Source organism: Neofelis nebulosa, chromosome 11 (genome assembly GCF_028018385.1).
Source record: "Neofelis nebulosa isolate mNeoNeb1 chromosome 11, mNeoNeb1.pri, whole genome shotgun sequence".
In the NCBI taxonomy this organism is placed as follows: domain Eukaryota; kingdom Metazoa; phylum Chordata; class Mammalia; order Carnivora; family Felidae; genus Neofelis; species Neofelis nebulosa.
The window spans coordinates 46,803,791-46,815,817 of record NC_080792.1 but is presented as its reverse complement, the minus strand read 5'-3'; the positions used below and the strand labels follow the sequence as shown (position 1 = coordinate 46,815,817).

Genomic DNA, 12,027 nt, shown 5'->3' with positions numbered 1-12,027 from the left:
AGATACTCACATGTAAATGTTGCCACCTAAGAATGGTCCAGTTTGCTGCCTGAGGTCATTACCACCAGAATTTTTATCCTCTCTAAATAACCATGGGACAGATATTTAAACTACAGTTGGAGGAGGGAACACATTATCAGCCTACCCAGGGTATCGATGCACTCACTCAGACTTGGCCTGGAGAATTATGTGGACGGTGGCAAAGGCTTCAAACATCCTCCCACAGACTCTTTTGGGGGGACTTTGTGAATAATACTATTATGAACAGAAACAACAGAAAATGCTTTAAAAATCTGAGTTGAAAAGTGAAGAGGGGCACCTGGGTGGTTCAGTCGGTTGAGCGTCTGGACTCTTGATTTTGATTTGGGTCATGATCTCAGGGTTCCTGAGTTCGAGCCCCTAATCGGGCTCTGTGCTGACAGCTCAGAGCCTGGAGCCAGCTTCAGATTCTGTGTCTCCCTCTCTCTCTGCCCCTCCCCTGTTGGCATGCACTGTCTGTCTGTCTGTCTGTCTGTCTCTCTCTCTCATATAAATAAACATTAAAAACTTTTTTAAATAAAAAATTTAAAAAGTGAAGAAAAGTTTTGATAGGTAGATAACTTTTTTATAATCGTCTAGTTTCTCTGTGTACGTTTTCAATTATAATATATCATACAGAATAGACAAATACAGAATCAGACTGTTGATGTATTGTCATATTCTAGTATTTACTGATCTCCTCGATGTGGAAACTGCTAAGAATTTGCAAAAATCATAAGCAGAAACATATTACACAGTTTGAATATACTTTCCTAAATATCTATGAGGCAAAATGGAGGAGAGTTATTAAATTGTCTTATGATACCAAAATGAGTGATTTTATCCAGTATTTAGATAATGTTGTAAGAATGAAAGGAAATCCAGCGGTTTGCAAGAATAACTAGATCTAATGATGAATACCTCAATGGATGTTGTTAGGGTAGTTTACTTAAGAGTGGAAAAACCAGGCCCATGTATAAAGGATGGCCTGAACTTATACACAAGTAAGCCAAGTGCAAATAATATACAAGAGATCCCACCTGTATGAACTGGAAGTATATTACTGCTGCAAAACTAAGTACAGGTTGGAGTTAAACAACAATAAGGAAACAAAGAATCATCTCAGTAAGTCTTCATAGACTGTTAGCTTCATGAAACTCATAAAGAATTGTATCTGACTTGCTCCTTACTGTATCCTTAGCACCTGATGCGTAACTGATGTTCAACTAGAAATTCCGGTAGAATGCATGACCATGTTCAATAGTTTTCATGCAAAAACATACTAAACTTCAGATTTGATTGGAAAGGGCTTCTCCTATGGTCCTTTCCTGACCTCACGGATATCTGTGATATGTTCTCATAACACCTAGTACTTTCCTTTCACATGACTATAAATGATTAGTATCTATTTAATTGTCCATTTAATGTGTTTCCACTGTTTGCCTGTAACTCCTTCATAGCATCCCCAGCTCCTAGCACTCCTAGACTGGTAAAAGATGAATGTGAAGTAAATGTTTGTTGATTAAACAAATGACTGAATATTTGTTTGTGTACTTGTGGATTTGTTTGTTTACCATCTAGTTTTAGGCTATGGGGATTCAAAGAAAAGAAACAGAGCCCTGCTCTCAAAGGGCTCATCAACAAACCAGAAAACCGACTTAGTGCTATAGTTTCTATGGAATGCAACACAGAGGGGGAATAATAAAGAGAAGAGTCATTTTAAGTCAGGTGGGTCGGGAAAAGCCTCACAGAAGATGACCGAGGAGTCTTAAGAAATGAAAACAATATTCAAGCCTTTATTACTGTACAAAACTGACTTGCGAACTCACGATCTAAGTCTACAGAAGGTTCAATGTGAGGCTGTGAAAGTCATTAAAGATTGGGCCATTCTGCTCTATGAAAATGGTACCAGCATCTGGGCAAATGGATGAACACGAATTGAAGATGATTAGCCAGCACAAGTCAAACTAAATTAAAATGCTGTCCTTAAAGCAACACACTTTGACCTTGGCTCACACATTTGTACTGCTGTAGGTTCATACCCATCCCACTGCAAACATCCAGGCAGGCACAGTTGGTCACACACTCACACAGACACATGATTTCTAGTCCAAAGCAGCTGCTGCTGTTAGAGTTGCTCCCAGGGAGACATGACAAACCCCTAGCGAGTTGAATTGGTCAGTGTCCCCAGGCTCTCACCTAGAAGCGACAAATTGCTCTATGAAAATACCAAAACTTGGATGGAGTCATCCTTATAAAAGCCCTGAGGATGGTTCAGTATGTGATACATGTGTTCTTCTCTATCAGCTCCCTAAATAGAGGATCTGAACAAGAAATCATAGTGGAAAGCAAGACCATCTAACCTCTGGTTGCCTTTGTTCCATCAGCTACAACTCAGTCAACTTCACAACTTGAAAAGCATGCCTGCCCCATTAATGTGAATTATTGATCAACTTGCAAGAATTACAATTTCTCAATGTGAGAATTCTATGATGTTAGAGATAGAAGGGAACTCAGACGTCGCCAACACCTTCCTTTGGCAAGAAACATAGTGATTTTGGCTCCTCGGAAGGTACTGGACACCAAGTATACAAGTCAGGCACCGAGCTGAGCACCTGGCTGTCCCTCTCCTGGCCGAGGGACACAGAGGCAAAGAGAGAGGTAGGAAGCCATGGTGAGGGCCCCTGGGAGTCACTGGCCCAGCTCACTCAGACTGGGGTTTAAATATGCAAATCAGCAAGTATAAAAAACAGTTACGTTTAACAGGAGCTATAAAACGGTGTTATTATCTTGTAATGGTTTTATTTTGAAGATTAAAAATTTGGCATAATGATGCAATACTTATGTAAATGACCTATATGATTGTGGAGAAGGCAAAAGGGATTTCATGTTGATCATCTTTTTCTTCGGTCAGTTACACTCCACCATCACCATTCATTCGGCACTCACATCTTTGAACATGAGGACCATCAAGACACCCAATACCATTATCTCTAAATTGTCTTATGGTTAAGATCTATGATTCTGTAAAAGTTTATTTCAAAGCACCCCCCTATCTCCCAGGGGACAAATAGTCAAACCTGCAGTATGGACTTTTCAATACCAACTTGTTTCATTCCTTAGTGTTCTATTCCTGAATATTTAATGGAATGAGTTCCTCGTGACTTGTTTCACCTCAATTTTACATGGCAGGGGTTCCTAACTGAAGTTTGGTGTTGTTGGCTTTGGGGTGTTTGTTGTTGTTGTTGTTGTTGTTGTTTTAATATCAGCATCATACACATTATCTAAGAGCCTTCAATTATCTTAAAGGATGATACATATATCAATTTTTAAGTTAACTTTAATATCACACAATTAACTTTCAAGAATGTTGCCTAGATCTTTTAGGAGGAGTAAAAGATATTGCTAAGTCAATGACCTAATATGGGAAATATTCTATGGATTCTGTTTAGTGGTTTCAGTTCAAGTGGGCATACTTATCTTTTAAATATAAGAGGAAACACTGCTCACTATTCTTAAAAGTTACAGCTCACCAATTTTTGGTGCCAAAAATGCTTTTGAAACCCATTCTATCTAACTTTTTTAACTGACTTAACTTGCTGAGAAAGAGAGTGTATCATATACATGCACCCCTTTCTCTTCACTTGGCTTTGCTTCCTTCCCTAAATTAAAAAGCAATGAAAGATATTTAAATTTTCACCCAGTTTTCTAGACCATAAATTTCATAAGAGCAAGGCTTATGCCTGCTTGGTTCACAACCTAATTCTCAGAACTTAGCACAAGGCCAGCAACAAAATAAGCACTGGAAAAAAACAAAACAAAACCCTTGTTAAATGATGAAATGAGCCCCCTCATTTTACAGAGAGGAAATCCGAATCCTAGAGAACAGAGGTTAAGTGGCTTTGCCAAAAAAGTGCAGACGGCACATCAGAGCTCACCCCCTTGCCCTTTCTGCTGGGCAACTGTCTCCCCACTGGCACAAATATCAAGTCACAATACTTAGGACCATAACTAATTGTTTCTCTTTCGATTCTCCACTCTTTCCAGGAATGAATATGCATCCTCTTGAGCCCACAGTTTTGTTTTTTACTCCTTGCCTCGGCGAACAGTCCATCTAACTTTTCATACTGCACACTGACAGCCCCAAACCACCCTACATCATACACACAGCAACTTCAGACTCCATACATCGGCCCATGAACAAAACATTCCAATGAGCTCAGGACAGCACCACCTCCCAGCCAATAGTTCTGTTTTGGCTTCATTGCCACTTAGTGGAGTGATGTTTGTGAATACCTAATTACCTTTCTTCAGTGGATAAAAATAAGAAAAGACAAAAGGGTGATACTAGTAAGAGAAAGCGTATGTCTTATAAACCCAAAACAACTGACGCAAGCCAAATCATTAGGAATGCTAAGAGCAGTCACTATTTAGTCTTATTCACGCACTTACTAGACCTAACCTGGTTTTACTGTGAAGGAAAACAGTAATATTAAAGAACCCGTATGAAATGTTACAAGTTGTTCTAGAAGTCAATATACAGTTTTAAACATCATAATACATGTTAGGTGCCTGGTCACAGCACCCCCTATAGCATGGTGATTCATCATTCACCTCATGGACTCCTTGCTTCACCTGTCTTCACAAACGTATTCTGTATGAATATATGGGACTATCTGTACTCAAGAATGAGAGCCACATATCTCTTTCGTTCCCATCAGCTAAGTAAGTTTCCATCTGGAATTATCTCTCACAGTACACTGATGGGGTAAGAAATTTTGGAAAAAGCTCATCGTGAGAAAGAAAGGAGAAGAAGGGAATACAAAAAATGAACTAATGACACTCCGTGGTGAAGTGATTTTAATTTCTAAAAGGAAATTATATGCCTTACAGTGGTACCGATTTCTATTAGGCAAAATCCAATTCAATCCAATTTTTCCCTTAAAAGGCGACCAACTCATATGGACTGCTAAGCAAAATGTATATTAAGTAGAACATTAGAGTCTATTTGTACACGTGTCTGTACCACTTACACTGACTTGTCACCTGAGGAGCTGAAACCTTTTGTTTTCACACATGTAACAAAAAAATTTCTTGTAACCAAAACACCAAAATGCGATTTCAACAAACTTCAACATGATGAAAATAAATATTCTCAACGTCAATCACTTGACCACATTGAGCTTGAGAACTATGCTCATAAACGAATAGTATACGCTTTCCAAACCAAATCATCTTCCCTTAAAAACAACACACTTAAAATGCTCAGTGCATTCTCAACACATACATTCATGCAAACGACAGACTTACATAGAGTTTTCCTTTCCAGATTTCAAAAATCACTTACTATCCTGCAAAACGAAAATATGCGGTGCCACAATAATAATTTTTAAGTGTCTCTACATTCATCTTTTTGTTTTAATCTTCTAAGAATTGGGAGTTTCTAGACAGTCATATTTGAATCAGGATTTTTTTCACGAGCGAATTGTAAACCTCTACAATCAGACATCTAGCGTGGAAGTGCCAAGTGTAGTGTGCGTTGCCATAATAGTGATACCCCCAAGATCAGCCCAGTGCTTGTGGCTGTGGGAGGGTCCCCAGGCAGCTGGGTGACTGCTGCTTGATCATTATCCCTGCTAAAACTGAAGCTACTGAAGTTTCAAAAGAATTCGTATCTTACTGAATTTCTTTCATCTCTAATAATTACTAAACTGGCATAATTACTTTTACTAGAGGTGTAACGTGATGCATGCTAAAAGCCCAAGCTGCCTAAAATTAAAGTTTAAAAAAAAAAAGGCCACGATTCTACTTAGTTTTCAAAGATTTATCTTGTGTCAGGCTTTTATGCCAAGAGTTGCATAATTATTTAAACCATTTAAAAGCTTTCCTTACACTATTTGATTAATACTATAACAGAGCTATTTAAATTTACTAATGTTAACTTTAATGTTTAAGTTTTAATTGCAGTATAATAACATTGTTGCGTAACGTGTTTTAAATCAGACAAGGACACTTTCTCTGCAACAACAACAACAACAACAACAAAAAGGGATGCTGTCCCAGATAGTGTACCTTGTAATCCCCAAGCAAAAAACAGGAACATATTTCAGATTTAATTGAAATGGAATTAGAAAGTTGCACACATCCCCTCCACAGAACTAACTTTAACCTCTGACAGCACGATAGGGGTCAATGGAGAAAATACAATTAAATACATCTGGGAAAATACTTAGCCAGAGGTTTGATTTGGAATACCAACGTTAGTATCAAAACTTCATTCAATTCAAAAGCATTCTTTAACGTATTACCTAATGACAACATTTACATTTTTAACAATCCATAAGGCGGTTACAATACGATGCAAGAGCTCCAAGCCTTAAAATTATTTTCTCTCTTAAAAATAACTAAAAACTCAACATGGTATCTATTAAATCTAGCCATAAAGAATGTATTCTATGGCAACAGAATGAATGACATTAAAACCAGCAATGTGAATTTTGTCAGACGAGTTAATAAAGCACAGTAATAGGAAAAACAGACCTTTCATAAAAATTCTTAATTGATCTTGGTAGAATTGCTCTTTTCTACTATCAAAACCTCTTTCTCCTCATTGCATGGCTTTACATCAAAATGAAAACTCAAGCAAGTATACTTAATATTACATTTCAACTTATGTCAACAAGTATTTCACTGGAATTCGCCAGACTAGTCAATTCTCACAGACCTTCTTTAAAAAGAAAAGGAAGGGAGCGAAAATGTTCCTATATGATGAAAAGAAATCTCCTACAGATATGCTACCACACTTGCGATGACCCAAAAAAGCTAGTAAAAAGAAGTATAATTACTGGCAGCAAAAAGTTGAAAAATTCTGTCATCACTATTAGATGTCACCGCTGTCAATAACTACAATGGATTTTAAGGGATATGGGAATACTCTGGCAAAACAAAAAAGAAAGCATTATTAACAGCTTGCTTTAGAAAAAGCTGCTAATCTCAAATCCCGTTGTAATTTCATTTTTACATGTATGCTTTTATGTTCAATATCCTATTTTTTGCCCTTTTTTGGCTGGCTAAAGAAAAGCCAACAATCCACTCATGCATCAAACAGATGTTTTTGTTTTTAAGGCCAAGTGGAATCTTATGAATTTTTGTGCCCTCCCTCTAAGAAGATGCTGCCAGAACTGCTGAAATCGTGAAATCCGGCGTTTTGGAAAAGACTCACTGGACCGTCAGTTCTGGAACTTTGACTAGCACTCGTGGGATTCTTGCCAACTGTAATTGCTGTTTTTGTTTATGTCGGATTGTCTACTGATTGGACTGTAATCAATTTAATGACTTCAACATCTAGTCAGTATAATTTAGAGGTGGTAGAGGGAAGAAACAGTCACTGCTTGATAGATGAACAGAACAAGTGAACTGTCTGAAGGGGTATGGATGTCAAACACTGAGCTGCAGTGTTTCCAATAATCAGGCTTTTTAGCCTCCAAACCCAAAAGTAAAAGCATATATGGCTGTGTGTCGCACGGTTAGCAGAGCATTTTGCCCTCACAGTCACGAAAAAGAATATACAGATAGAGATATATAGGTGCCTTCTTAATATTTCTTAAAACCCACCTTAGGTTAACATCTAGTTATTTAAAAAAAAGTCATGCTTAACTTATCTAATAATAATTTTGAGGGAAAAGCCATAGCGCAAGTTTTAATTAAAAGCAAACTATTACACTGCCTTAATGCAAATGTCTTTTCACATAAAATTCAGGGCTTTTTTCTTACTATGGCATCATTTCCAAAACCAAAACTGAATCTCTAGTGGTAAGGTTATTTTTTTAAGAACTGAAACATATGTAGTAGAAGAGGACCACGCTTTTTTTGATATATATAAATTTTACCTGTCTACCTAATAAGAAAATCTATTTTGTCTTTGAAAAAAGGGGGGAAATGTGTTTAAATAAGAGAGTTGAACATTTCTATTCAGTTTAGGGGCTAGTCCAAGTTCCCTGAGATGGTTGTTTTAACACCTACAATTTTGAGAGCCTTTCCACTAGAGAATACAGCCTAATAGATAGGTTTTCTGACTTTCAAAAGGTTATGGGACTTAAAATCCATTGACTTTTCATTCAAACTCGATAGTTTACATTTCTTCTTTAGATTGAGAGCTACATTTTTGCCACTTCATTATATTTCTAATAAATTACTTCTTTTAAAAAAAGCGTTATAAGTACAAAAGAAGGTAAATGGGAAAAAGGAAAAAGGTCAATCATTAAGTGTGATAACTTCAAAATGTGCCAAGTAACAAAGGGTTAGCTACTGTGACGGCCAAGTTAAACAAGGCACTTTGGGGGCTCTCTTTCTCCCTGGTTCCCACCATGTCTCTCTCGAGGCCCCTGGTACGGGTTTATGAACACCTGAGGGTCCAGATATCCTAATTGTGTCTTGTGTTTAACTTGGCCATTTAAATGTCTAAGTGCTCCCCTCTCTCCTTCCAGCTTTATAACTTGGCTCTTACTGAATATATCACACCTTCAGGCAGTGGACCACTTTTTCCTTCTTACAGTGCTTTTTGGAGTAAATCTCTCTCTCTCTCTCTCTCTCTCTCACACTCACTCACACACACACACACGCACACGCACACACCCTCTGTTTTTATCAGGTAAAATGGCCGAGAAACTTCCATTAGAGAAGCACCACAAGAAATAGAATAAAGAGCCAGCAAGAAAAATAGAAATAGGTCACAATTGACCAATTTGAGGCAGCTGATTTGCTGCCTCGAAAAACAAGCTGGCAGCAGAACTGCTTCCAGTCAGGTGATCGACTCAAAGACCAGGTCTACTCTTAGGAATTGAGATAAATACCCAAATAATATAAATGGGATATAAAGGGTGGCTCATTTCATTGTCTGACCACCCCTGCCTCGAACTACTGGCTGCAACTCTCTGTTTCATTAGACAGAAAGGATTATTCTGCAGATTTCGTAGCATAAGGACAGCATAAGTTTCACGACTTTATAGGCTGAGAGACTTTTGATGCCAGGGCTTTGAGAGGTAGAGGGGTAAAAGAGTTTCACGTTCCAAAATATGTTTCATAGTTTTCTCAAATAGAAAAAAAATGAATCTTTTTGGTATTTAACAGTTGCGGTGCACGTGAGACCGATCAGGGCTCCACTGCACCCAGAACCTGGCACCCACTCTCAGGAGGTGGGTTATTAGGACAATTACATTGAAGTTTGATACAAACAAAAAATCCTATGTAATCTTTAAGTAAATATAATTCTTCATTCAAAACACTAAGTTTATGACAATACACAAAATAAATTCAACTACAAATACAATTTCCTGGCAGACCTTATTTTAAAGCATTTGGTTGAAAACAAAAACTCTAAACTTAACTGTCATATTGTTTTAATGTTTTTACCTGCCTTATGTAAACTACTCCCCTGAGATAGAAGTTGCAAATTATGATATCAGAAGTGACAGCCATATCAGAAATATCTTTTAAACCTTGTTTGTTAAAGAAATAGTACGGATGTAGGAGACAAGTTGGAAACTGAATGCACAACTTCATGTTTTATTGAGAAGAGCACGTTACATTTTCATGGTTTCCAAAGCCGCCTTCAAGTTGGTATAAAGTAATCTGCAAGGTTTTGAAACACTGTCACTCATCTAGTAGAATGAAAATTTTTATTTTAGTTGCCACACTACTAATCAGTGCCTCATAAAAGAAGAAACTCAAATCAAGTCTGCCTTTCTATGCCTGCTGATAGCAAAGTGTTGGTTCTTGCTTATTATTGTGGTGATGCCAGAATATTTGTCATAATAACACCTCCCTGACTTCTCTATGATCCAAGGGTGACCTTCCAAACAATATAATGTACAGAATCCACATACTCAGATGACTCCTAAAACACATTTTAAAAAAAAAATGGAGACCCTTCCAGCAAGACATGGGGAAATGAAAATAGTGAAGAAAGGGCTAGATTATTTAACAAGAGCCACCTAGAATGCCATTCTACTTCTCCAAAACCGCTAATATCACAATTACTCATCTGACATAGCTCATCTAAATATGTATTTTGCCAGGTAAATGCACACCCTGAAGAAAAACAAGTCGGATGTTTAGTAAGGACTGTACTATTTTTATTCCTGTCTTCAGCTTCCCACCCCCAAAGCTCAGCCAGCCCACCTGAGGCCATTCCCTGCTCTGGGAGTCATCCAAGCAGCTGATTGAGGAGAACACCACTGTGTTCCGTGCCCACACAGAAAATGGAAGCTAAATCTTTGTTTTTAATGTAAATAGTTTATTTACAGCTTAGCAGTTGAAACAGATGCTGTGTCTTCATGGAGAAGATACTTGAATATTTCTTGCAATATGACAATATGGCAAAACAATAAAATGCCCTCTTTATTCCTTTTCAATTGCCGTCTTCTGCTTACTAACTTAAGAACCGCACAGGTCTTGGTCCCAGGTATTTTGCAATTCGACATATCCAAGATGCCCTGCGAATACCGCCAACTGACGGCTTCACTTACAGCCCAGAAAATCCTACGTGCATGAGAATGAATCCTCTTTAGGAAACACGGGGGAACGCATGCACCCACAATCAACAGAACTTCAAGTGCGAATTAATTCCAAAGGCAGGTGAACTGCATGTTCAGATGCTGCGGAGAAGCAAAATTACCCACTGTGCAAACTTCAATAAACTTTTTAAAAATAAAAAGCTTCCCAAATTACTGAGGGTTCAGAAGCCTTTTTACAGCCCTTCAAACCGGACTGACACCAAGCGCTATCCTATCAAACTCGGAAAGTTCTTCTTGCCAAACGACTAGGAAGAGGTTTGTCCCGGTACTTCGCTCAGCGTGACTTTTAAAGGAAGCAGAGTGTCACGACAAGTTCCCCGGACGCGAGCGTCGTCCACCGTTACCCTGACACCCGCGCACGCCCGTGGCGTTTATTTTTTCACTATCGGCGCCGGAATCTTTCAGGCCGTTGGTCTAGGTTTTCCCAGAAAATGTGTGGCCCACGTGAATGTAAATCCCCACAAAAATTGTGTCAAGACACATGTCAGAGATTCAGCTCGTTTTCAAACCAAAACTTCTGTGCTTCGGGGAAAAAAAGAGCGTTCCGATCTGCGAGGCCCTCCCTCCCCCCACCCGGTCCCTTCCCAGGAGAAGAAAGGGCTTTGTGTGTGCGGTGAGGGCTCCGTTAATCGAGTTCATAAATACACATCGGCCGGGGTCCGGAGAGGCTTGGGGCGCCCGGCTCTCCCCACCCGCCCCCGGGCCGGCGGCCACCTCGGGAGACCGGGTGGCAGTGCCAGGGGCAACTGGGCGCAGGGCCCCGGGCCGCCGAAGAGGAAGAGGATGCTGCGCCGCCGAGGACCAGAGGGCGGGGCCGGGCCGCGCGGACCTCGGCGGGACCCTTCGGGCCCGGGCGGGCGCACGGCCGCCCTTTGTCCTCCGCCTCCGGGGTCGCAGAGGCCTCCGCCGCCTCCAGCTGTCGCGCCCCGCGCCCTCGCCCCGACTCCAAGCCCGCCCTGCCCGCACCTCCTCCGGCCCTCGCGCTCCGCCGCTCACCCTCCCCGCTGTCGGCCTCGGAGCGCCGGAGCTCCCGGCTCCCCGCGGCCGCGCGCCCCTGGTTTCCCCGGGGGGAGGCTCGGAAGGTGGAGGCGGAGGAGGAGGCCGAGGAGGAGGAGGAGGAGGAGGAGGCCGCCACGTGACTCTCCTCGCCACATTCCACCACAGCCACCAGATCAATAACTTCAGTGTCCCCCGCCCCCCACCCCGCCGCCAGAGCCAGCCAGTGAGCCCCCCCCTCCCCCGCACCAAATCCCACTACTCGTAACCCGCAAACTTCCTTCTCCAACGGGGATGACGGAGAGCTGGACCCCATCGCGCAAAGCGAAAGACCAAAGGGGGCGGCGAGGAGGCGCAGGGGCGAGGGGGTGGTGAACTTTCTCGGAAGGGCCAGGAGGGGAACTCTGGGGCGGGAGCGGGGGCTCGGGCCCCGGGCGCC

At 40.8% G+C, this 12,027-nt stretch overlaps 1 protein-coding gene across 4 annotated transcripts in view; it reads right to left on the bottom strand.

Moving 5' to 3' along the window:
- ZNF521 (zinc finger protein 521) overlaps positions 1-12,027 on the bottom strand; it is a 280,175-nt gene that overhangs the window by 266,256 nt on the left and 1,892 nt on the right. The window lies entirely within an intron of this gene.